We start from the raw sequence: 26214 nt of genomic DNA on the forward strand, positions 1-26214 counted from the left end.
CATTAAAGAACTACAACATAAAAGTAAAGAAATTATGTTATTAATGGTTGAAATGTTTAAATATAACAAATATTTATTAGCTATGCACACCTTACAAACAGTAATACATGAAATAGAAAAGACATCACTTTTAAAATCCATTGTTAAACCTAATATTAATACAGCAAATATTACTGACATAGCACAGTTACATTTTATGATGTATAAAAAAATACTAATTGTAGAAATAGTACTACCGTTCATAGATGCCGAACAGTTTGCCGTGTACAAAATGATGTCTTTTCCAGTTTTTCAACAATCTGAGACAAACAAGTCAATCGCTGCATACATTGAACCGCGGAATGATTACATTGTTGTATCAGAAACTAATAATTCATATTTCTTTATGAGTGAAACGGCCTTTGAATTATGTAACATCGTAAAATATTATAGAATATGTAGTGTCGAATTAATAGAAAATACCAAAGCATCTTGTGAGTTCAACATGCTAGTAAAGCCAAAAATCAAAACTTTATATGAATGTAATGTTAAATTAAGTCAAGATGAAGATTATTTCCTAATCAAAACTGCTAGCAGTCATCTCTGGTTATTCTCCACGAGAGAATATGATTCATTAAAAATTAAATGCACTAACAAAATGATATCTATTCCGAAGATTTCTTATGGCGTAATTGAACTCTCAAGGTCTTGTGACATATGGGCCGACGGAAAAGTATATAGAGGTGCGACCGGCAATAAAGTAATAAAAAATCTAATTATTCCGCCTTTTCGACTAACCCTTTTAAATATAGACCAGCGGTTAGACAGTACAATTAAAATTGAGATAAAACCGATCAATACCCTAACAACAAAAGTAGAATCAAAAACAACGAACTTGTCAACTTAGAACCTTATTTGTATCAGCATTGCAATTTTATGTTTAATTAGAAGCTCGCTAATTATGTTTATAGTATATCGCTATGTCAACAAAAAACAAAGTAGAAGAGGCACTACAGTAAGCGAAACATATATACCAATGTCGAAATTAGATACCGGATTTAGATACGATTTTACGGGGCCACCGTTTTACGAGATACCCCGCATACCTCCTAAAAAGGTTCATGGCTATGAAAATATGTTACCAACTCTATTAGAATAACCCAGGATGAAGAACTAAAGAAAGCATCGTCTGAACAAATAGGAATCGAAAGCTCAGAATCAATAAATATCAAAGAATAAATAAGTATACCTGTTATTGAGGGAGTCAGCCGGCTAGTTGAAGTTTTAGCAAAATATTTAGCTTTGCGGGGGGAACGTTATTTGTAGTGTTAGGCCAGGTGTGGGTAATAAAGCTTTCCTAGTGTGACTAAAGTAGGTCATGGATTGTAAAATGGTAATCATCCTGGGACATAAAAGTAGAAAGAAAGAAGTAGGGAATTAGAAAAAATCACTATTAAAACGAATAGAGTAAGAGGAAATTAGTTAGTCCATAGAAAACAACAGAGCAAGCAATTAATATAATCCAGTGAAAAATGTACGCTCAGTATGTTTCCATCAAACTCATAAGTGAAAGAGGATTTTGCCACGGTTTTCTCTTTAACAAGAAAAGTGTTATGCAACGAGATCCTCTAGGACTGTTCGAAACGAGTGAAAACTACTGTTGGACACCCGAATCGTTCCATATTTATCCCTGGGGAGCTTGCCGCTGGTTGAACAAAACAGCAAGTTAATACGGATACAAAGTGCGGACTTGCCAGGCAACCAACACGTATGAATTAATCGGGGAAATAGTATATAATATCTTATCAGAATTTCAAGAAATATGCAAGGAAAGTGTAACGAAGATGGGATATTCACTGCTAGGTTCAGTAATACCAGAACTCACAGTGGCATAACAACAAGCCAGAGGCAAACATTTTACATTAAGAAACAATAATGAGATATTTCAATATCCGGAATATCTTACAGTACCAAAGGATAGTTAATTCAGGAGCCAAAATTTGCTATTTCAAACCGTGAGTCAAAGTACTGATATCTTCATTCAACATCTATTTAAGATAGATTATGGTAGTCTTAATACAGATAACCGCCTTACGTTTGGATATTATGCAGTGTTAAGTACTATTATTAGCAGTACGTAATTGTCGTTACTGCACGGCGTTACATTTAAGCAAACAGTGTGAGGACGTGTTGATGCAAATTTTGGAGTGCCCCTTTTCCGAACATCGGAAGTCATTAGAAAATGATGACGAAAGGTGCCGATTCCATCAAGGAGGTAGTGAATTAATTCAAGCGTGGAATAGGCAAGTAGACCAGTTATTTTCAGAAAACAGTAACTATTTGCTAAATCTTAGTGAATAAATTTTTTTTTGGGGCTATCTTTATATAAAAATAGAAATAAATAAATAAATTATTATTAGAGTGAATTTATACTGCAATTTCCTGCAACTTCCAAATTCGAATAAATTAAGTGGTATCTAGCAGTAGGAAAGAAACAAAATTAGAATTTTATAGCTAGATTAATGATTAAGTTCCCGGTTTGAAAGGTAGAGTAAAATAAAGGGGACTTAGTTGCTAGTAAGACAGCATAGTGTCAACTAGTTTTGTGTCTGTGTCTATAAGCAATTGTATAACATATTCGTGAGTAGGGTCTTGTAAAAGTTGGAAGAAGTTTATGAAGAAAACCACGGATTTGTGATCACAGAAGAAGAAGTGATAAGTGATCTCTTAAACTTGTTCAACAGTCCGGAACCATACGACAACGTGGTTTTACCGGAAATGTATCGACGAGGAATCATCTTGTGGTTAAACGGCGAAACAGTAAAAATGGGGTGACTATCCAGAGCGGGTAACCCAACAAATCAGGCCCAAGCCTTAGGGCAGATTTGCTATGACAGCTGCGAAGACTACTGAAAGGCATCGGAGGATTACGCTCGTATAATGGGATACGACCTAATCCTACCACTAGTACCCGGACCGGATATAACGAACAAGCAGCTTCAAATCATCATGAAAAGGTGGCAGTTAATATACGAAAACGACCAGTTGCAGTATGTAGAGTATGTTCCTCGACCACCGGATGAATGTACAAGAGAAGATATGCAGATATGGATAGACTATCTTGTAGCATATTTTCATGGAGAAAGGATCGAACACGGAAGAACATACGCCGAATTTGTACATCTACCTTATGGAGATGTGGGTTTTGCGGACTTATTAACTTTTTATAACTGTGTACAGTGCTCTCGACCTCTAGCTGTGGCGTTTTTGTAAGCTGTGTATTTTAAAATATTTAATCCACGGACCGAAGAATATCTTCCTCATCTGTTGAGAGTGCTGGTCAACCGCCCATAAAAATGCCCTTCAACCCGGAGAAAAATGCCGTATATGTAAACCTGGCACCATTGGAGAAGAAATATTTCTAAGAAGATTAAACGTAGTGTGGAGTGCTGGTTTCTTGCCTTTTGAAAATTACAGACTTTATAGTGCTTCGAAGTTTTTCTCATTCAAACATATATATGTGTAAAATTATTGGGTGTTTAGTACGTAGTAATTATTGTAGCTTCATTATGTGCAAAGTATAAGTATATTATCTTGATGTACGCAATTTCAAATAGGCAGGTCCAATTTGTGAACGCCCTGTGTCGCTGGTCTTCAGGGAAGGGCGTGTTACGTCGAGGACGAGTCAGACTATTTTATGGCAGTGAAATTTGAATTTTTTATGGAAGGGGAGTTCCTGTAATTAAAAGCAATAGTCATTTAATAGCTGACTTTAATCTCAGTGACGCACTTACCCCTTCTGAGATTAACCCTTTATCGATTAGTTTTTATATATTTTCTGCTATAAAAGAGAACACAAAACAATTGTAACACACACTCTGTATTCTACTCTATGACACTACGCACATTCTGTAATTCGATCAATAAATATTATAAATCTATTTCTATAATAACTTATTTGAGAGTTATACCTAATCAATGTTCATCTCTGGGTTCTGAGGTACGAGTTTCTGGACCAGTTAAACTGCAGGTAAATTATTTAATTATTACTTATTCACTCGGTACTTTAGGTACGTTGCCGCCCTCCTTTCGTTTGAGTCTCGGACCCGTGGTAAAGCGCTTGCGTGTAGACCGAAAAGAGACAGTCGCGTTTGAGTAATTCTTGTCAATTCGTGGCCGTTACGTGAGACGTAACACTCACTTCTACGGGGCGTCCTGAACGAGGTTCATCTTTTGTTGTTGTACGGCCGCGTTTAAATTTATTTACCCAGTTATAAATAGTCTTAAACACAGGGGCAGACTTGCCATGAACGGCGTTCAACTCAACTATGATTTCTTTTGGTGTAAGGCCTTTCAAATGAAAATGTTTTATCACCACTCGAAACTGTTTTCTCCATTTTTCAAATAAACCAATAACTTTTTGTTCAACCAAAGCTCACAAAAAAACGACCTTATGAATCGAACTGAAACTTTGTACGATATCTAGTTAGTAGTATTGCTTGCCAAAAACATCATAATTTAAGCGTGACGAGCGCTATCTCTTGGATTTTGTAAAGACTTATTGAGCCCTCCTCGTAACAAATCTTTTCGTTCAAATTGCGATAACACCTTTATGCATTTGAGCATGCGTAGTGTAAGAATCGTGCAGATGAAAGACTCCCTATTTAAAAAAAATAGTTATAAATAAACTATTGAATATTATTAATTGAAGTCAACTGAGCAAATTTAAACGACTCAGGCACAATATTTTAGAACTCCAGAAAATTAATCATATTGTATAATAAAAAAGATATTGAAGTTTGAAATCGCAGTTGGTAAAATTATTGCTATGAGTTTATCACGAAGAAACTATAGATGAGCTAAAAATTTGCAAAACATAATCGGACTGGACAATTAAAACGCTACCGGCTTTTATATTTTTATTATATTTCACATTAATTATGCACGCGGAATTAGATGAGGTCTGTACGAATTAATACCCGATTGTATGTGTACATATAGCTACATATGTATATGGCAACGGTTCTGACCGAACGGACGGTTTAAGGTTTAGGGTTTGATTATCTTGAATATTAAGCATATTCATGTTGCATTGCAAAGTGTAAAAGAATAAACATAAATTTCTTTAGCTTTGTTTTTTGTATGAAAATTGGGGAAAACTAAATTTTTATCTAAGATATTCTTAACAAAATTAATTTAAGTATATATTTAATTGCGAACTTTGATAGGAATACTGAAACTGCCAATAAAGTACTTGTTCATCCTTGAAGTCTTTGAAATCGTTTGGTTAAATTCAACATTATATTTATTATGTATAAATTAATAAATTGTTGATGGCAGCTTTTTGCTTTCAATAGTCAAGACTTCTAAATTTTGATCTACTTACGGCTTGTGAATTATCAATAAAAATTATAACTATAATAGTACAAGTAATAAGATGATATTAATATATTGTAAAATGTAGCAATATTAATAATAATTATTATATTTACTACTCATTCAAAATCAGCTATAGATTATTTGTATATTATGCTTTAAAAATTGGCAAACATAAGTGTCATTTCTTGAAAATTTTTTGTTCTGTCTGAATATTTTTTTCAAAAAAGCTGTCAAGATAAAATAAACTAGATTCATTGTATGGAAATTAAAAAGAAAATCAGTTTCATTTCTGAAGATTTAATCATATCAAAGAAGTGTAAGTGTTTAAGTTAATAGCCATTCAATTTCATTAAAAAATGTATAAACCAGACTTGAAAATGTTTTAGTGATTTCATGTACAGAATTATTGAACATCATGATGAAGTTGAGTTGAAACTGAATCTAATTGATTTAAATTTAGACTTTGATGCAACCTTAAAAAATGGTAAGTGATTTTTGATTCAATATACCTACCAATATACTATTTACTCTAATTTTTATATATTTTCATTCAAATTAGATATCACTAAGATATTTTAATTATGATTGTGGTATTATTTTTATACTGCAAGTTCTATATCAATTGATTTATAAGCCTAATCAAAATTCAAATATAAAATTGCTAAGTTATCATAGAATGTATACAAATTACAATTAATTTTGTCGTACATTATAAGATATTTTTCTTTACAGTTTTTTCAATCATTTGATTTTAACAACTAGTTATTATTTGAATATATTTAAAGTCCTGTTATCAAATTATTATTACATTCTTCTGAATTGTATTAAGTGCGAGTGTTTAAGTTATTATTATATATTTTTTTAAATATAGTACCATTGTTTACTTGTTGTCACTTATTCTGTAAATTAATTTATATTTTTATATACTCATATAGTATTCTAAATTTCTGTTTATATGTGTTATGATGTACAAATAGGATATATACAAATTAGTTAGTTTATCACATTTTTAATAAAAGTCAATTCAACAGCAGCTGTATATCATAATGCTTTTGTTGACTAGAATAAAATTTTTAATTATTTTTATTTCATTTGGATTAGAGAACTTTGACTAGTTACAGAATTTTCTACCTAGTTATAATAAATTATAAAATTAAATTCGTATAATCTATCCTCATAATGATTTTTGTGCAATTAATATAGTTAAATATTTAAAAATAAATAAATATAATTTTCTGAAATTATTATCCAATTAATATTTTATGTGAATTTTGCTTAAGCCACTTGATGTATAATTTTATTATATACTTCATTGTACTTTATTAATTATCTATTGGTTACTTAGTGAATTTTGCAAAGGAACTTTAGTGTTATGCATCTGATAATATTAAATCAATATTTTAGGTTTTTGAAATTTTTAACAATTTGGAGTGAAATATTGCTCAAATGAAGGTTTTTTCATCTCAAAATATTTATCTAGAAATTATTGTAATATTTTAACAAAATTTTATAAATATAATACATGAGAGATGATAATTATCTCATCAGTTAAACTCTAATTTTTCTATCAATGTATTCTTGATGAAGTTTGAGTTCATATAAAATTTTATAACTTTTAATTTGAAATATCTATATATGTATATTATGAAAATTAAATTAATAATCAATGTTAATACTAGCCTAATATATTTTAAGGTGATAAACGATTTCGATTCTTTTAATTATATCTTTTACTTATGTTTCATTTATATTCTTTTTACTATTATTTCAACAAGAAAATAGGTCACCACTTTTTTGTCTTTTAAATACTGATAAAATAAGTCCTTAAACTTAAAATATTGTTGGTTCTATTATAAGTTATTATCCAAAAAGCCATTATTTATAATATTAAAAGTAAGTTAATTATTATTTTAAGAATATTTTCATATTCCATGCAATTATTTTTTACCACTGACAAATAAATTTTAGGAAATATGGAACTGCTAGATTAAATAGTTTCCAAGTTATAGCCTTATAAAAACATATTAATTAATTTTTTGCATGTAAGATCCAGAGCATTCATAATAACTAATTTTTTTCCCTGAATTTTCATCTTGAAATATTCAATATGGCAAAAGTTACTTATTATTAAGGAAAATTGATAACAGTTTTTGGAAAGACTACGTTTAAAAATTAATAAAAGTATTGAACTAAAATTAAAAAATAATAAAATTACCTTAAACTTTCTAAATAATTACAACAATAACAAGTAATTTTTTTTTCAAAGTTATTTAACTTTTATTTTAAATTATTGTAAATAACTCAAAAATTTTTTTCTTTATTCTTGCTTCAATGAATTCTTGAAGTTTGCTTCTTTTTTTTTTTTTTTTTTTAATTTAACGTCGCTCTATTTATGCTCCATCAGTCCTAATCAGCGACGGAGGCTTGCAATGTGTTTGAGAACAAAACACATGAAACTTTTTTCAGTGGTGCTTGTATCAGCTGGGACTGGGAATCGAACCCGGGCCTACCGGGTGCGAGTCCGTTGCCCTACCGACCGAGCCATTGCAGGTCTGAAGTTTGCTTCTATAGCAATCGGTGATAAAATTTAAATGCCTGATATATTGGAAGAAATGTTACCATTCAAAAGAAGATGCCTCAGCCTACGTATTGTTACAACGGCGCGGCAGCCCAATGTGCCTTGCAGCATGAGACCTATCGGCTTTCTCTCATACCGCTGGTCAAAAAAACTCGACTAAACTATAATGTTTTCCTCAAACTATTTTATTGTTGCTTTAAATAAGGCCATGTTTTCTAAGGTGAATTGTACAGTCTGTATCCATTTACTATACAAAATTTACTGATTTCTGTTTGATTTATGAGTATTTTGCTGATGACTTCATGAGCATTACTTACTTCCACATCTTCCACACATTTCGAAAAGAAATCGGCTTGTTTTCCCTATTACCGAAAACAATGCTTTCTTTTTTAAAGTCATTTTTTTCAGTAAAACAACTATTTTGTTTGAATTTTAGACATTATTTGATACACATTTATATATTTTAAGACGAGGCGGGGGAGCGGGGAAAATAATTCATCGATTTTTTCCTTTCTCGATGGTTTTCACCAGCGGCGTAGCCGGCCGGTTCGCGGCTTTTCTTTTGTTATTGAAGCAAACAATTTCGTATTGAGCAGGCGATTAACGTCGCGAACTGGGGGGGTGGGGCTGCCTCGTATAACTTGCACTGGTCTTATTGGCCACCTGCAAGCGTAGAAGGAGCGCGAAAACCCTAATAACTACGTAAGGAATAAGGGCGGTCGGCTAGTCAGATCCTCGGTAGGCGGCTCTGCTCAGGAGTAAGTAGTCGGAAGAGGAAACTCAGACCTCCGTGACCTCGAACACCACTCTCAGGTGGTGTCCGACGAGGCTCTCGTTCTCTTTCTTTTCCCGTGGCACACACAATGAAAAATGGCTCCTTTGATTCACACACTGGTTGAAGGTTCGATCCGGGCTCGGCTACGGCTTCCAGGAGAATAGCCTATGGCTAGCGCAGCGTCGCGTCTGTTTCGCTCCTCTTTTCCTTTCGTTCGTAGATTTTTATCTTGTTGGCTCCAAGTGGCGACACTTCGATTATCAGTGCCATCTATTTCATTATTTTTTACCACGTAATTTTACTACTTATTAATTAGTTGGTGTCTAATTATTCTATTTGTCGGTCTACCACTATCCTATTTGCAATTGGTCGGTCAAGGTGCACGCGTGGGTCAATCTATTCGTTATTAATTGTCTATCATTCATCCTTTTTGCGCTCATGCTCGTTAGCCCTACTGGTCGCTCCTATCAGCGTATCGGTATCCCTTCTCTTGCCTTCTCTATTGGTTGTCTCACTCACACGCACGCTCTCTCTCTTAGTTCCCGTTCGCGTCTACTTATGTCCCTCCTCGTTGTCTCGCTGACACTCACGCTCTCGTTTTTGAAATGGAAGCACGAATGTTTTTCGCTATTAATGAACCTGCTGGGCTTGTAGGTGGTGACGTTGGCACGCGAAAGAACTTACGATGGAAAGGAGAGAACGCAGCATGGAAATAACACGGGCAATTTATTTAATAACAAATTTTATTGCCGATCCATTTAGAACGAAAATAAAATAAAAGAATATACAAAGAAAGAACAAAAATGACCTCGTAATGACGTGTCTCCAAGGATGAACATTCGATGGGTGCGGGCGAATAGATCGACCGCCGCGGATCGGCACGAATGCACGCCCACGAAATGGTGAGCTTCCTTCGTCCGATCCTGAGTACCGCATAATGTGCACAATCGTGGCACTAATGCATAATTCTGCGAATTCCGCGAATTCTGCGCATGGTTACGGTGATAGTGGAGTGAGAAAGAAAGAGAGAGAAAGTGGACGCTGTTACGTACTGCTGTCGCTGCTCTTGCTGTTACTGTTGTTGCCTCTGCTGTTGCTACCGTTTTTCCTACTGTTGTTCCAATTGTTACTCGAGACGCTGGTGGCTGCTTGTGAGGTGCCGGGAAAGCTGTAAAGAATCGGACAACCCGTCTCACCAAACTTCGATAACGCGTCCCACATAAAATGGCGCAGCGATCCACACTGCCGAAGGAATGCTGTTGGTCTCTTTGCTGCTGTTACTTGTCTGGCGTCCTACAATAGATAGAGTGAACGTTCAGGTAGACGTTCGTATGCACTCACTCGCTCATATGTTGAGCTACATAATCTTTTCTCTCCCTCTCTTTCCAGCTTTCTGTTTCTCTTTTCTCTCTTGTGTCTTCGCCTCTAAAGTAGAAGTCCGCGTCAGTCTTCACTTCTGGCTCCGATAATTCGCACCTCAAATAAACAAACCGGACGTGAATGATACGGTCAAGTACATACATATGTACGTCCGGTTTGACGAGGACACGTGCGTAGGTACCAAAAGGCAAAGAACGAAGTAGAAATCGCTATTAAAGCGATTTTCTCCGTCACATACTGCATTACTTTTTAACAAATGATTGACGAGCTTGTGCTGACTGGTATCATGGTTGCATGGACGAGCTTGTTTGAATTATATATTGAATGCGTTACGCTGTTTTGTTGTGTGACGAATTTTTACGTTGTATCGGTTACTTGAGCACGCTCCTTCGGCGTTTCAGGCCGTAAAGAAAAAAAACATAAAAATGTACAACAGTTATATGGCGACCAGCTGGTTGTTCGAGCTACTTTTCTTGGAAAGCTTTTTAGGAAAGTTTTCAATTTTGATAGATCTTATTGGTACTTCACTAATTATTGCCCTCTTTATTTGGTCTGTATGGATCACTTATGTTCTGTTTTTCTTTTGTATTTTGACATTATGTTCTGAGTGTTAGATTCTCGTTGTGTGTTATCATGTCCTCATTAGAACGAATATGCGCGCACATTTACCAAATAATACCTTATATGATTAAAATTCCATTGAATCCTGTTTCACTATGTTATACACGTGTTGTGCCAAGAGTACCAATTCGTCCCACTGAAGGTTGTTTCGTGCGTATTGTAACGAGTGAAAATCTTCCTTGTTATACTCTTCTTCTTAATTTTTTCTACGGTATATATTTAGTTTCTTTTTTATATTGATTTTGAAGCAGAAACGCGTGACCTGCGAAATCTAATTTTTTTTTGTGTGCAAACTCGACGACTTTGTTCTTTGATTATGAGAGATGGGTAATATCGTAGAAAACGCTATTTTTTTTTAATAAAGATATTTTTGAATTGTAATTTTCTATTTAATTTATTTATTTATTTATTTTTGAGAGGGAGAGAGAGAGAGAGAGAGAGAGAGAGATCGGCTTTCGAGCTGGTACCACCTTGCGTAACCAATGTTTGGGGGAGGGATATAACGAGTGAAAATCTTCCTCGTTTTACTTGCCTCTCTCGCCCTCTCTCTCTCTCTTTCTTCTTAATTTTTTCTACATTATGTATTTGAACTTGTACTTTGTATTGTGTAATATTTCCTTTTTCCTTACACTATTTCTCGATGTTCATAATACGAGGGTGGTCCGATAAGTACTTAGCCTCACTGCCCGATGGTGCCACTCTCGCAAAAGAAATATTCTATCAGGTAGTACAACCTTCTCGATGGTTACTGTCAAGATTTCAGCCGGATCGGAGTTGTAGTTTCTTTTTGAGAGCGTGTGAAAGCAAGTGTGTCCGTTGATTTTTGAAAAATGGAAAAAGAGCAGTATCGGTCGGTGATTCGATTTTTGTTTTTGGAAGGGAAATCGCGCAGCGAAATCAAAAAGCGCTTGGATACTGTGTACGGTGACTCTTCTCTTTCGATGGCGACCGTCAAAAATTGGTTTAACGAGTTTCAACGTGGTCGCACGTCGATTTTTGAAGAGCCACGTCCAGGTGCTCCGAAAACGGCTACCACGGAGGATAACGTGACAAAATTCACGATCTCGTATTGGCAGATCAACGATTGAAGGTGCGCGAGATAGCTAAGATCGTAGGCATCTGAAGAGACCGCGTGGGTCATGTCCTGCATGAAATTTTGGGCATGAGAAAGCTGTCGGCGCGATGGGTGCCGCATTTGCTCACTCCGGACAACAAGCGCAACCGTGAGACAACTTCAGAGTAATGTCTGACGCTGTTTAAGCGTAATCCGAAGGAGTTTCTGCGACGTTTTGTGACAGTAGACGAAACATGGATCCACTGATATACACTAGAGACCAAGGAACAGTCGAAACAGTGGACTTTACCCGGCGAAAGTGCTCCGAAGAAGGCGGAGACTGCCCCATCGGCCGGAAAGGTGATGGCCACCGTTTTGTGGGATTCACAAGGTGTGATCTACATTGAATACCTGGAGAGGGGCAAAACGGTCACAGAGCTGTACTATGCCGAATTATTGGGCCGATTCGACGTCGAATTTAAAAAAAAACGGCCCCATTTGGCGAAGAAAAAAGTGCTCTTCCACCATGACAACGCACCGGCTCACACCTCCGCCGCTATCGCCATGGCCAAATTGGTCGAATTAGGCTACGAACTGCTGCCCCATCCACCGTATTCTCCAGATTTAGCCCCGTGCGACTTCTTTTTGTTTCCAAACTTGAAAAAGTCACTCGCCGGGCAGAAATTTGAGTCGAACGAGGAGGTAATCGCTGCCACGGAAGTCTACTTTTCAGACCTCGAGGAAACGTATTTTTCAGACGGGTTAAAGAAGTTGGAGCATCGCTGGGCCAAGTGTATCGAACTAAAAGGAGACTATGTTGAAAAATAAAACCCCACTTTTCCAAAATTTTCGTTTTTCTTTTGTAGGCTAAGTACTTATATCCACCCTCGTAGATACTACTTTCGTGTCACAGAGCAGTTCATAAGGTAAGTGAGAAAGAATGAGACGAATACATTGCCACAGGTGCGCGCTTACAGGATAGAGACAGTATATTATCTGCCGCTAGAGCAACGGTGGTAAGACAAAGTGAAAGAGAGGGAAAGAGCCGTTCCAGGTCACGCCACTCAGTTTTGATTAAACTGTTGAAAAGGTAAGCCGTTTTTCTTTCCGTTTTGGTCGTAGAGTGTTGCGAGGTGATTTGTCAGTTTTTGATACCAATTTCAAGGGATTGGACGATGTTATGGATCTGCGAATGACTCGCTTTTTGCTACTACCAAGATAGAGGCTAATTGCAATGAGAGAGTGCGAGAAAGACTGTTGCCTTGTATATTGGTTTGACAGGTGCAATAACGTCTGTACCAAATCTGATTCACTACGAAACTCGCTTATTGTATATACTGACTCGTTAGCTGTTTTTCTCTCTGCTTTTCTGCGGATTCTCTCTCGCTTGCCGCTGCAAAACGCTGCAACCTGTTCCTTTGTTAATTGTATTAAAGCTACACTGTGGTACGATTTTTGCTACTTATTTTTTTGAGATTTATGCCTGACTCACTCCTGATTCAACTTCTTATTCCGCGTACGATTGCGCACAATAGCTTTTGCGTTTTTCAGCTATTGATTGGACACGTGGTACTCTCCGCGTGCCCGGCGAGACGAATCTTACCATATAGCATTTCTGAGTTACTGGATCAGGTTTCGCTACAATCCAGGCGTTGCCCGTGACGTGCTGTATTTCCGATTTCTTTCCTTCCTTTCGTTTTAGACAGCAGTTAACTCGTACAAGCGTAGCTTACCGAGAAAGTTCCACGTTATAGTATTTTTTTATGTATACATTTATCGTAGCGTTCGAATTCTCTTTGACTTTGTGGGTGCATAATTGTGTTGAGTCTTTATTTATTTGAAATATTGTAGCAAACTCTAAGAAAACAATGGTAAAATACATCCCTAAAACACTGCGGTACAAGATTCATTTTTATTTCAAAAGTTTTTCTAATTTAAAAGGTTGTTCTGTTAATTTGTTATATTATCACATGTTTATTAAAAATCCAAATTGATGCTCAGCTATTATATTTTGTTCTGTTAAGATTTATTTAATCTTGTAATTATTATTTTTTTATATATTTTTGTTAGGGTGGGGAGGGACTAATAGGTCTGTAGAATGAAACAAGTTTAGGCGGCTTTTCTGGTTTAGCAATTAATATAATTGTTGATATTTTACATTGGGCGAGGAAGTAGAATAATCGATTTATCGCATTTATTATAATGGTGATGAATCTTATTCCTATAAGAGGTAGTTCTTTAAGTAATTGTCCATTTATATTACTGTGTCTTGGGCTGTTTTTGTTTTTAAGATTTGCTTTAATATAGTTTATTTTGTTTATTTTTATATTATTTACTATGACGGTCGTTCAATTAGTCTATGACTTTAAATAAAAAACTATTTATTTAAATAATTAAAATTTATTTTTCAACATAGTCCCCTTTTAACTCTATAAATTTATTGTAGTAGTGTTTATGCCAATTGAAAAGTAATTTGTATCAAACTCCTCAAAATGTTCATTTATCGCAGCAATTACCTTTTTGTTAGATGAAAATCTTTTACCAGCAAGCCAAATTTTCAAGTCCGAAAACAAAAAATAATCGGAAGGAACAAAATCTGGAAAATAAGGTGGATGCGGAAGTATTTCGTAGCGTAAATCAAATAATTTGTCCATTGCAATGGAACTGATGTGAGCTGAGAAGGAATTTTATTGATGGAATCGCTCAGAAATATTATAGTAATTAACGCACTATAGTTTGCATCTAGAATTTCTTGGTGCGTTTTTTACAGTAAATGTTAAAATGAAAATTGTTAAAATGGCCTTTTTTCGACACATTTTCTTATTTTACTCGGAAACTATGCAACAAATGAGAAAAATGTATATAAACGATGTAGAGCGTGCAATTGTTAATAAAATGCCATGGTTTAAAGTTGTATAATTCCATTTGCTTTGGCTATAGCCGCAAAATAAAAAAAAAGCAAACGCGAAAAAATAGCTAATTTTTGTATCCGGAATTACAATTGACAATGTCAATGGACCTTAATAATAATTTACTTTTTAAAAACTTTAATGTTTTTTTATGAATATAACCATGAAAAAATCTATTTGATATTCTTTTTAGTTACCGAGTTATTGCATTAGTTCACTAAAAAAAGTCCAAATTTGATAAACGTCTTTATTATAAAACTGCCTTGAAAATAAGCCCTTGACACTTGCCATATTCCGTGATTTAATGGACACTTTTAATTTTCAGATTTTTTAAAATGTGTGCGTGTGCGTGTGCGTGTGCGTGTGCGTGTGCGTGTGCGTGTGCGTGTGCGTGTGCGTGTGCGTGTGCGTGTGCGTGTGCGTGTGCGTGTGCGTGTGCGTGTGCGTGCATTTTTTCAAAGGTCTGAAAATAGGCCATTTCTGACGTAAAGTCGAAAATAGTCCGTACATGGATATACATACATACACATCACTATGTTAAGCTATTGAGGTGGTTATGAGACTAATGTTATAGTTATAGTAAAATGACGTGAGGAAGCGCGGGGAGGCGGGAGGAGGAGTGAGAAGGAGTGAAGAGGCATGGGGGAAGAGTGAGGAGGTAAAAACCACAAGGGGGCATAAAAAATAACGTTAAATTTAACAGAATCTGCACGTTACTTGAGGAGGAGCTAATTCTTGAAATGGGGAGGCATGAAGAGGCGTGACGAGGCTTGATGAATGAAAATTTAAGCCTTACATTTATATATAGAAAGAGAAAATCTGAGCTAACCAAAAGACTTCCTTTTATATGTACTACTCGTTCCGCTCGCCAACCCTCATAATTGAATTACAAATTTACACAAAATACACGTTTAAATTCAAGAAATTTTCAAATATTTTATAAGCTAAAACTTTCTTATTAAATATAATTTTATGTGTTATTCGTATTTTAATAAAAATAGGGGGTTGGTGAGTAGAGCGAGCAGGGGGTAGAGCCCCCTTATATATATAAATAAATTATATATATATAATTTATTTTACATTGTAGGGCACAATATGTATGTGTAATCCCCCGCCTCCCTTCTTAGTCCATTTAATGAGGTAAAAACTCTTTTTGCGAGAAGAGAGAGAGAGAGAGAGAGAGAACGTCCAAATAGAACGCGTCTGCTTTATTCATGATTTTGCGTGGCCTGAAATAAATAAGCAAACTTGCGCACGTGCCGACACTGAGATGGAGCGCCGACTGACCCAATCACGCCAACCGGGAGCTACTCGAATCACGACGAGTCGCCGGACAATTGCCGGAAGTGGCGCTTGGAATAGCTATTGATAGCTCCAAATCTGAAACCATCTTCAAAGGATCAATCGCGGGCTGGAAATAGAGAGAGCGCGTGAGAGATAGACAGAGTATAAATTTGGATGAAACTAACATAATTCTAAATCTTTACAGACCAGTGGGACATTTCAATGCGGTACAGAAATAGAAAAATGTAAGTTATAGAAACACATAAACGACAGTAACATAAACTACACTCACGCACACACACACACACACACACACACACACACACACACATTGTTACGTTTACGTATAGTTAATAAAACTACGCAAATAACACAAACTAAAACTTTATTGAAACACAAACGTGATGCTTTCAATTTGACGCTCAGGCGTCAACTAACTAAACAACAACAAAAATATTTATTCTGACGTTGCCGTGGATACAAACGTACGAATTCGATATTATAAATCGCATTCGTAACAATATAAATATAAATATGAATTTTTTTTAGAAACTGATAGCAGAGAGACGAAAGGTGACAAATCTCGTCAACGAAAACAAATCTTTAAAAGCCCAGCTGGAGCTTATAACGAGTGCGTTATCACTCGTCATGTCTCTCTCTCCCCTACATAACAATAAATGTATCGCCCGATAAATGTATCCCATTACCATGTGTCCCCACTTTCAGCAGCCAAGAGCAGGTAAGTGGGACAGAGAGCGCGAGCTAAGGAGCCCGCGAGGAAGAAAGGGAGAGAGAGAGAGCTACGCGCCCCCCGCGTGTCATTGGCCAATTACGCTTCGCGACATCCCGCGGTACGCGCGAGGGCGCGAGAGAGCACCGACCGGCCGAAAAGCCGGCAGAATAGAGAGCGACCTTCGGAATGCGTGCACGGGCCTGCTGCGACTAGTAGAGGAACTCGCCGACGCGCTACCGATCGCCTCGCTACCACGCCGTTACGATCTCCCTGCGAGAGGAAACCGGGCTTGTGCCGATACGTGTGCGTGAATGGACGGCGACCGTGATTGTTACCGCGGGCCAGCTTTTGCTGCCCGCTTCCCGCCGGCGCCGCGCGCCTTAGAGCGAACGCCTCCTGAGGCTGCCAAGCCGCCGCACCTGCCGCCTATCGAGCCAAGGCCACCGAGCAACGCCTCTACCTGTAAGTGTTAGCTCGTACCTCTCTCTCTCTTGTGCTCGCTGAATGCTTCTCTCTCTCGCTTGCGCTGCGCTGTGCCTTTGTATTCCACTGCTATTCGTTTATTAAAGCTCTTATTGTTCAACGCGACGACTTGAAATTTTTTTAAGACATTAGAAAAAAATAATCGTGGAAGTTTCTCAAAATAGCTATTTATTTATGTTATGATCTCTTCGTTCGAGATAAATCTTTGTTCGGCAAGCCACGTTTTTAGGTTTGGGAATAAAAAAAAGTCATTATGGGCCAAATCTGATGAATACGGTGGATGGTCTACTAATTTGAACTTCAATTCCTTAATTTTAGCCATTGAAACTAAGCAAGTCTGCACTCGTGCATGGTCTTGATGAAACGGAATTTTTTGTTGTTGAAATGAGGACGTTTTGGTCTGGTCGGCTGCGTTGCTTGTGACAGACGCGAGGAAGGAGAAACTCAACGACTTATTATCTCCGATTCCTTCCGTATAACAACCCTTAAAATTAAAAAGAGTGAAATGGATGATACTTTTCTCATTTAGCTTGCTGTTTTGCTTCTATTTTTCTTGTCCGATTTTTAAACTTTAATTCGTGCGAGGGTAGTGGGGAAAATAAAGACGTAAGCCCCTATTTGACAATTGGCCTCTTATAAATTATGTTTTAAATTTATTAATATTTAACATTTAATTTGCACTAAAGCAAAAGAAAATTATGAAATGTAAAAATTTTTAATAAATTGTAGAAATATTATGTGTTGCGGTATCGACACCTATGCAAGTAGGCACGAAAAAGCTGCAGAGTTGCAGGGGCACCGCTACACTATAACCTACAAACGTACTAAACCTGATCTAGCATTAATTTTGCAGAATTCATACAGATAACACAGGACCACAAAATATTTTTGAGAGTGTACTGAGATCCTAATGGGTATACTTTACGTTTTTGGGGTTGCTGAATACGAATCCATGCACAGAATCGAGCAGTACGTCAGGTTTTGTAGTAAAATTGAAAAAATATAAAAAAAATAACCGATTTTTGCATACATTCATACCTAAACTTATATACCCACTCGTATACCCCTGACCAATCCCACTTGTATACCCCCTGATTAACCTAAGGCTGATCAGGGAGTATACAAGTGGAGTTGGTCAGAGGTATACGAGTGGGGTTAATCAGGGGGTATACAAGTGGGTTAATCAGGGGGTGAAGTTGATCAGGGGATATACGAGTCCCTTTGCCTCTCACGATGGGGTGCTTGTTTAGCGTGAGTCCCCTTGCCTCTCACGATGGGGTGCTTGTTTAGCGTGAGTCCCCTTGCCTCTCACGATGGGGTGCTTGTTTAGCTTGAGTCCCCTTACCTCTCACGAAATTTGCTCTGCATTATTTTCTCAATGCTTATCCTTTCTATTCAGAATAACGTGTTTTTTTTTGTTTCAAATGATCTACGATTGGGTTTTTGTTTATGTGATATTTCAGTATCACGTTTGAGGTTCCAACAGTGATCGGTCATCATATTTATATTCCAGACACTCTGGTATCTTTGTTCCATTGTTTTGATGTCTTGATGAAATCTTTCACCTTGCTCCTCACTGAAGGGGCCAAGATTCTCCGATAAAAAAATTAAGATGTGAATGGAGGTAATGAATTTTCGAGTTCATTAAGCATCCCAATTTTTGGTAGGCCGTTAACATTTGCTCAACATATTGTTTATAATTCGAATCTTTATTGTTGCCCAAAAGTTTTGAGACGATATTTTTAAAACCTTTCCATGCAGCAAGTTCAAATGTTGTCATTTTGTTTTGGAACTCTTTGTCATTTATAAGAGCCCTTATTTGAGGTCCATCTAGAACTCCCTCGTTAATTTTTGCTTGAGATAGATTGGGAAACTTGATAAAGAGATAGTTGAAAGCATTACTATTATTTAATTTCATGGCTTTAATAAATTGCTTAGTGAGCCCGAATTTAATATGCAAAGGTGGTAAAAGTATTTTTGTAGTGTTTACTAATGGATCATGTAATATATTCTTAGAACCTGGAGTCAAAGTTTGACGAGCTTTCCAAACTTTTATTATGTAGTGGTTAGTACGATCACGACTGTCCCATTCACACAAAAAACAAGGAAACTTAACAAATCCACTCTGTTGACCAAGTAAAATTGTTATGATCTTTAGGTCACCGCATATTTGCCACTTATGTTTATCATACTCAAGTTTAGTCAGCAACAGCTTAAGATCATCATAGCGCTCCTCTAAACTTCTAGAGTATGCTACGGGAAGAGATACATACACATTTCCGTTGTGTAATAAAACTGCTTTAAAACTTTGTGTAGATGAATCAAGAAACAATCGCCAATCATTAGGATTGTAATTGATGCAATTAAATTCAGACACTAAATCTTCAATATTATTACAAAAAACTAATGAGTCTTCATGAGAGAAATAAGGCCTAAAAGGTTCATCTCTGTTTCTAAAAAAAGATACCTTAGTATCTTTTGGAAGAAGTTCTTTTTCTTTTAGCCTAGATGCGAGAAGTTCAGAGTTTTCTTTTGAGAGTTCCAAATCTCTGATTAGATCATTAAGTTCTGCTTGATTAAACATTTTAGTATTTTTCCCATTTTCTTTGTCAACTTCTTCAAGATCAGATGCATCATCTGCATTATTTGTTGATATACGAGGTTTTAAAATTTCTTCATTTTCTTCCATGGATTCATTACTATTATCCTCTATACTTCTGTCAACAAAGGATTCTGAAATGTTTTCTCGAATTGGCATAGTAACAGAAGTGACCGATGGATATGAAATATTGATCTGTTTAGCATTAAATCCTAATATAGAAACTAAGCAAAATTAGCAATCATTTGTATGATTCTTCAGTTTCCGCCAGATCATAGGGGAACTGAAGCGTTTCTTTGTTTTATCTCCATTTTGCCATTTACTAAGGAATGTCGCACAATAAGCGCATAAAGTTTTTGGGATCGAAGTCTTATGAAAATCAGTCATAGCATTTGGATAGCAACAGTTGTATATATTTTTGTAATGATCAGTAAAAATTTTACGGTTCCTTGTTAATACGAATTCTCCACAAACAAGACAAAACTCATCCGGACTATCAATGCACATTGTGATTTTTCTTTAAACAGGTAACACAACTATAGATAAAAGACTAATAAGACAACAACTTAAGTTAAGTAAAACGCATATATTCTCCTAGCTCAATAACAACTTAGTATAGGAATACAAAGTTAAATACTCAAGTTACTCACAAAAAATCTTGATATAGACAGTGAACACTAATTTACTATTTCGAATTATAACTTTTCCATTAATATAATGTTTTATGTCTGCCCTAAGTAGTTCTAGCGACAAAAAGACAAATAACTAAGCGCTAACGATGATATTGCAAACGGTGGATATCTTGGAAAGTAAATAAATTTTTCTTATTTCAAATTTTTACATCAGTATTGCAAATATGTTACTATGAGTCTGCCCAATTTGAAAATAAATTAGTAAAAATAAATAAAAATTACAGCTTTAAATAGAAGCTCGAAAAATATAAAAAAACTGCCTCAAATTCGAAGAAGTTTACGAATTAACGTTAAAAAAGAGCATCACACCAAGTATGGACACCCCTAAAAATCTTGGAAAATAAGGGTGCTAGAAAAAAACTTTAAATACAAAAGTTCCCGCAAATAAAAAGGGCCACCTGAAGGTGACCTTGGATTCGACCTTAAGCATGACCTTCAAGGTTAACTCAAGGTCAACTTTGTTTATTTAAATGGAACCCCTATTTTCGACAACGGCAATCGAAAGAGCGGGAAATTTTACATCCAGATTATCCCCCATAACCCCCCTCCCCATTACCCCCTCATAACTCCAGAAAATTTCCAGAAAATTTCCTCATTAACCTAGCCTCCCCCCTTCCGCCATAACCCCTCATAACTCCAGAAAAATTTCAGAAAATTTCTTCATTAACTCATAGGATTTCGACAGCGTATTGCTGATGGGGTGAAAACATTTTTTAATATTTCACATTTTTGCAACTTTCTAAATTTTTGTAATTTGAATGTTTGAAATTTTCGCAGTTTCTCAAATTTTGATATGTGAGTTATTAAGGGGTTAATGAGGGGTTAATGAGGAAATGTTCTGGAATTTTTTTGGAGTTATGAAGGGGTTATGGGGGGAGGGGGTGGGGCTAATCAGGGGGTATACGAGTGAGGTTGATCAGGGGTATACGAGTGGGGTTGGGTTGATCAGGGTGTATACGAGTGGGTTGGGTTTGATCAGGGGGTATACGAGTGGTGTTGATCAAGGGGTATACGAGAGGGTATATAAGTTTAGGTATGAATGTACGAGATATGTACGTACGCGAAAATCGGCGATTTTTTACTATTTTTTCAAGTTTACTGCAAAACCTGACATGCTGGCTCGATTCTGTGCATGGATTCGTGTTCAGCAACCCTAAAAACGTAAAGTATACCCATTAGGATCTCAGTAGACTCTCAAAAATATTTTGTGGTCCTGTGTAATATATGATATGAATGTATGGTTCTTATACCGTGAGTGAAATCTTGTCTTTCCCTCACATACCTTTCATGAAAGGTAAAACTGTCATGCGAGTAGGCTTGAGAGACTGTTTTCAAATCAAGTTTTAGAACATAATCAATGAAAAGTAAATGCATATACGAGGTGTGGCTATTAAATAACGAGACTGGTGATATAAAACATTTTATTTTGATATTATGTATATTTATTTATTATCACCTTCAATATATACCCCTCCTCTATCCCTACATCGCTCCATGCGAATCTTCCATTGTTCGAAACAGTGCAGAAAGTCTTTTTCTGTTAGTTCCTTCAGGACGCGCGCCGCTTTTTCTTTCATAGCTTCAACAGACTCAAATCTTGTTCCTTTTAATGCAGATTTCACCTTAGGAAAGAGATAGAAGTCGCACGGTGCAAGATCCGGCGAATAAGGTGGATGGTCTAACACTGGGATGTTGTACTTGGCTAGAAACTTCTTGACGGACAGTGCGGAATGAGCTGGCGCATTGTCTTGATGAAGAAGCCATGACTTCTCCTTCCACAGTTTGGGTCGTTTTTTTCTTATTCTTTCAAGGAGTTCAGTAAGAACGTGAAGATAATAATGTTGGTTAACTGTTTCACCTTCAGGAACCCAGTGAAGGTATATAATTCCATGAATATCGAAAAAAACAATCATCATTGCTTTGAATTTTGATTTGCTCATTTTCGCTTTTTTGGCTCTTGGCGAAGTTGGACTCTTCCAGTGCATGGATTGGCGCTTTGTTTCAGGATCATAGGTAAAAAACCAAGATTCGTCACACGTTATTACCTTTTCTAATAAGTCTGAGTCTTTTTCAATCGCATTCAAAGTGTCAATACAAATATTTTTGCGAGCTTCTAGTTGTTCAAACGTGAGGATTTTAGGCACCAGTTTTGCACGCACTTTTCTCATGTTAAAATTTTCATGTAAAATTTGCCGCACACATTCTTTGTCAATTCCTATAGATTCAGCAATCGCACGAATACTTAGCCGACGGTCAGATCGAACAAGATTACCGACTTTTTCGATATTTTCATCCGTTTTTGACGTGGAAGGGCGACCCGAACGTGAATCATCTTCAACACCTTCTCGGCCATCTTGAAAACGCTTAAACCACTCAAAAACACGTGGACGCGACAAACATTCATTGCCATACACTTGTTTCAATAAATTATAAGTTTCAGTTGCAGTTTTTCCAAGTTTCATGTGACATTTCACAACAATCCGTTGCTCTATTTTTACGTCGATCATTTTTCCGGCAAAACAAAAAAACAGCTCGTATAGAAACGAAGGCCACGGCTACTCTGGTTTGTCTACAGACACGGTAGACATCGCATTCGAAAGAGTAGGCTTCAGGCTAAACAGCTGACAGTCATTAACCTTTGGCGCATGCGTACTTTTTCTGTAGCAGCGCTAGTCTCGTTACTTAATAGCCACACCTCGTAGTATTACAATTTCCGTTACAGCTACGACGCGCCAATTGTGGGTCCTGTAACAGATACGGGACGAAACGAAAATCCACCGTCTAAGTATTGTCCAATTGAGTAAATTATCCATTTATTCAAAACTTAATTTCAAAAATATGATTACATAGAAGATGAAATTGCGCATTTTTTTCTTACTCGAGCTATCAAATTTTATCACTTCGACTCGCCGTAACTATCCCAAATGATGATATTTCTTTCTGAAACTTCAGCACAATAAGCTTTAATTTTATGCACGTCTGTTAAGCCCACGTACGATCTTTAATAATAAATACAACAAAAACTATTGCAAAATGGTGATTTTTTGAAAAAAATTTGTTTATAAATTCCTTTTTAAATATTCATTTGAAAATGTGCGAGGAAATTTTGAATTTTTAGTTTTTAATTATACCAAAATTTTCGTTAAGCTGTTAGGAGAGTCGAATGATTAGCTGATTGGCCGGTGATATTAGCTGTGGGGCCAATGAGCGACTGACCTTTTTTTCACTATTAGGCTGTGAGCAAACTTCCCCTTTTTCGAAATGACGAGCAAAAAAAAGGTAGATAGAGATGAGATAACAGAGAGAGTGGACGCATTGTCCCAAGGCGCGAGCGAACAGTTTTGCATTATAACAAAGAAGCAACGAATAACGTTTCTCTGAGATAGTTTTAGAGAAATTATGTGAAAAACCTAAACTCTCCGCCAATTTCTCTCGACTTGTGTGGTGTGCGTCGCTGCGAATGGTGCTTCAAGTACACTTTACACTCGCTCAACAAAATTAAGAAGCAGTTGGAGGAGGAGTCTGCCGACATCCGAGGAAAACAGGACGTAACACCGCAATTGTATCTTCTACGTAACCATATTTTTGAAATTAATTTTTGAATAAGATAATAATTTACTCAATTGGACCTTACCTTGCGGATTTTCGTTTCGTCTCCTTTCTGTTGCAGGACCCTCAATTTTGAACGTCATCAGACAACGTATTAGCGAAATTTGTTCGTTCCAGATGGTAAATCGGTCAACATGTTTCTTACAAGTTCGAAAGACGCGACGTCCGTAATCGAAATGCATTTCTACTATATGCACTTGCTTGTCATTGATTGTGTTCTGAAAATTGATTTGTAAACAGTCTCTGAAGCTACTCGCATAATAATTCTACTTTTATTGGAAGATATGTGAGTAAAAAACTTTATAAATTATGATTTTTATAAACAATTTGAATATAAATTTTTCTTTATGTTCATCTTATATTTAATATCTAAGAAACGACAATAGTATTTTTAAATTATAATCTATAATAACATTTGCAACAGTCAGATCAGTGTTCACTTTTAGAATGATTTTCAAGGTTATTTGCAGGTCAACTTTGTTTTTTTAAATGGAAACCTCTATTTGTTATCTCGGATTCGGATAGAGTGGGAAATTTGACGTTCAACTCATGTAATATGTGTGGGGTGCAAATGACCCCCACCTCGCCTCCAAAGTCATGAATTCAAACCTGCGACGAAAAATGAGGGTTCCCATTCAAAAAGTAAGGTTGGCTTTGAAAAGACTTTGAGTGTGGAGTAGGGGTTTTTCGAACCCTATGAATATTCCATCATCTGAACGTATAATTTCACGTAGAATTTAAACCTGCGTCGAAAAATGAGGGGTTCCATTTAAAAACTAAGATTGACCTCGAAATGACTTTGGGGGGTGGGGTGGGGGTCATTTGGACATTAGACATATTACATGATTTGAATGTAAAAGTTCCCGCTCTATCCGAATCCGGGATAAAAAAGTAGGGGTTTCCATTTAGAAAAACAAAGTTGACCTTCAAATAACCTTGAAAATCATTCTCAAGGTGAACACTGATAGGACAAGTAGATGACCCCCACTGTCCTAAACAACTTTTGTATGAACAATTTTTTCGTACAACGTGAACTTTTCGAGATATTCAGGTCCGTCATTTAAAATGGAACACCCTGTACATACACCCGACCGATACCATCTAAGATCATGCAAAATTCCATGGGTACCCATGTACGAACCACAATAAAGAATTTTTTACGATTTTACATTAAAAATAAAACGGTATATATATTTTTTTTCAGACATATAATTGCATTAATTATACACTTGAAGAATGCACTTCTAAAACTGAAAATAAAAACTGAATTTAAAAAAATTAATTTTTAAACTCTGCAGCTCGTTTTTTATGAGTCGTAATCAGTTCAAACCTTATCTATATTACAGAGGAATGCAAACCTTTCAAGTCTACATAGTCATAAGTGTATTTCTTGGAAAATTATGTACTTTTTCGAAAGTACATCTTATAAAAAAATTAATATATCTCCAAAAGGTCATCTTTATTTCTCTTATATTTTTTTATTTAACTAGTCTAATTTCCTGTTTTAGCTTCTTTAGGGACAAAAAAATAAACAAAATTTTTTTCTCAATTGAATAGAAATCATGATGAAATAAATAAAATTCTATAAATAAAAAAAAGGTTCAAAGGAAAAAAAAATGTCAATTATTTATGAATAAACTTTAGTTATCTTTTATTTACTTTTTATTCGGTTTGGTTTTTTCTTGTTATTTATTTTCCTATTCACTTTCAACAATTTCAATTATTTTTTGCATTAATATTCAAGTATGGGAATAATCACGTTTTAGATCGTCGTTGTCAACAAAAATACTCTTAATAAACTACAGGGAAAATTGAAACTTACTTGCTTACCCAGAGGTTGCCTTGAACGAATTTTCTGAGACATTCGAGCAACTGTCAAAATCTTCAGACAAGATATCCCTCAATTCATTATTAGACAAATTACTATGATGGTTTATTTACTCCTTACTTGTATTCAAAAAACGATGAAATAAGTTGTCTTATTTTTTCATGAACGTTCCTTTTGATGTTGTGCGGTTAAGATTGCGCTTTTTACGCAAAGGAGATACTGGAAGTTTCATTTATTTTGGCATCTCTTTATCTAGAAAAATGATTTCGGATATTTTTATAACATCTTCCATGTTTTTTTAAAGATTTTAC

General features: G+C 35.9%; 1 protein-coding gene across 4 annotated transcripts in view; it reads left to right on the plus strand.

The window, feature by feature from the left end:
* The first annotated feature begins 5056 nt into the window (after positions 1–5056).
* Positions 5057–26214, plus strand: part of LOC131672143 (uncharacterized) — a 984265-nt gene continuing 963107 nt past the window's right edge. For 2 of the 4 annotated variants that reach the window (XM_058949166.1, XM_058949174.1), the window contains exons 1-2: positions 5060–5674; positions 5745–5842. The gene's annotated coding sequence lies outside the window, so the exon portion shown is untranslated. Of the gene's footprint in view, positions 5675–5744; positions 5843–26214 lie in introns of all 4 variants that reach the window. The other 2 variants (XM_058949194.1, XM_058949184.1) reach the window with 2 other exon arrangements.

Source organism: Phymastichus coffea, unplaced genomic scaffold, assembly GCF_024137745.1.
Source record: "Phymastichus coffea isolate CEN01 unplaced genomic scaffold, Cenicafe_Pcof_1.1 PCOF00011, whole genome shotgun sequence".
Lineage (NCBI taxonomy): Eukaryota > Metazoa > Arthropoda > Insecta > Hymenoptera > Eulophidae > Phymastichus > Phymastichus coffea.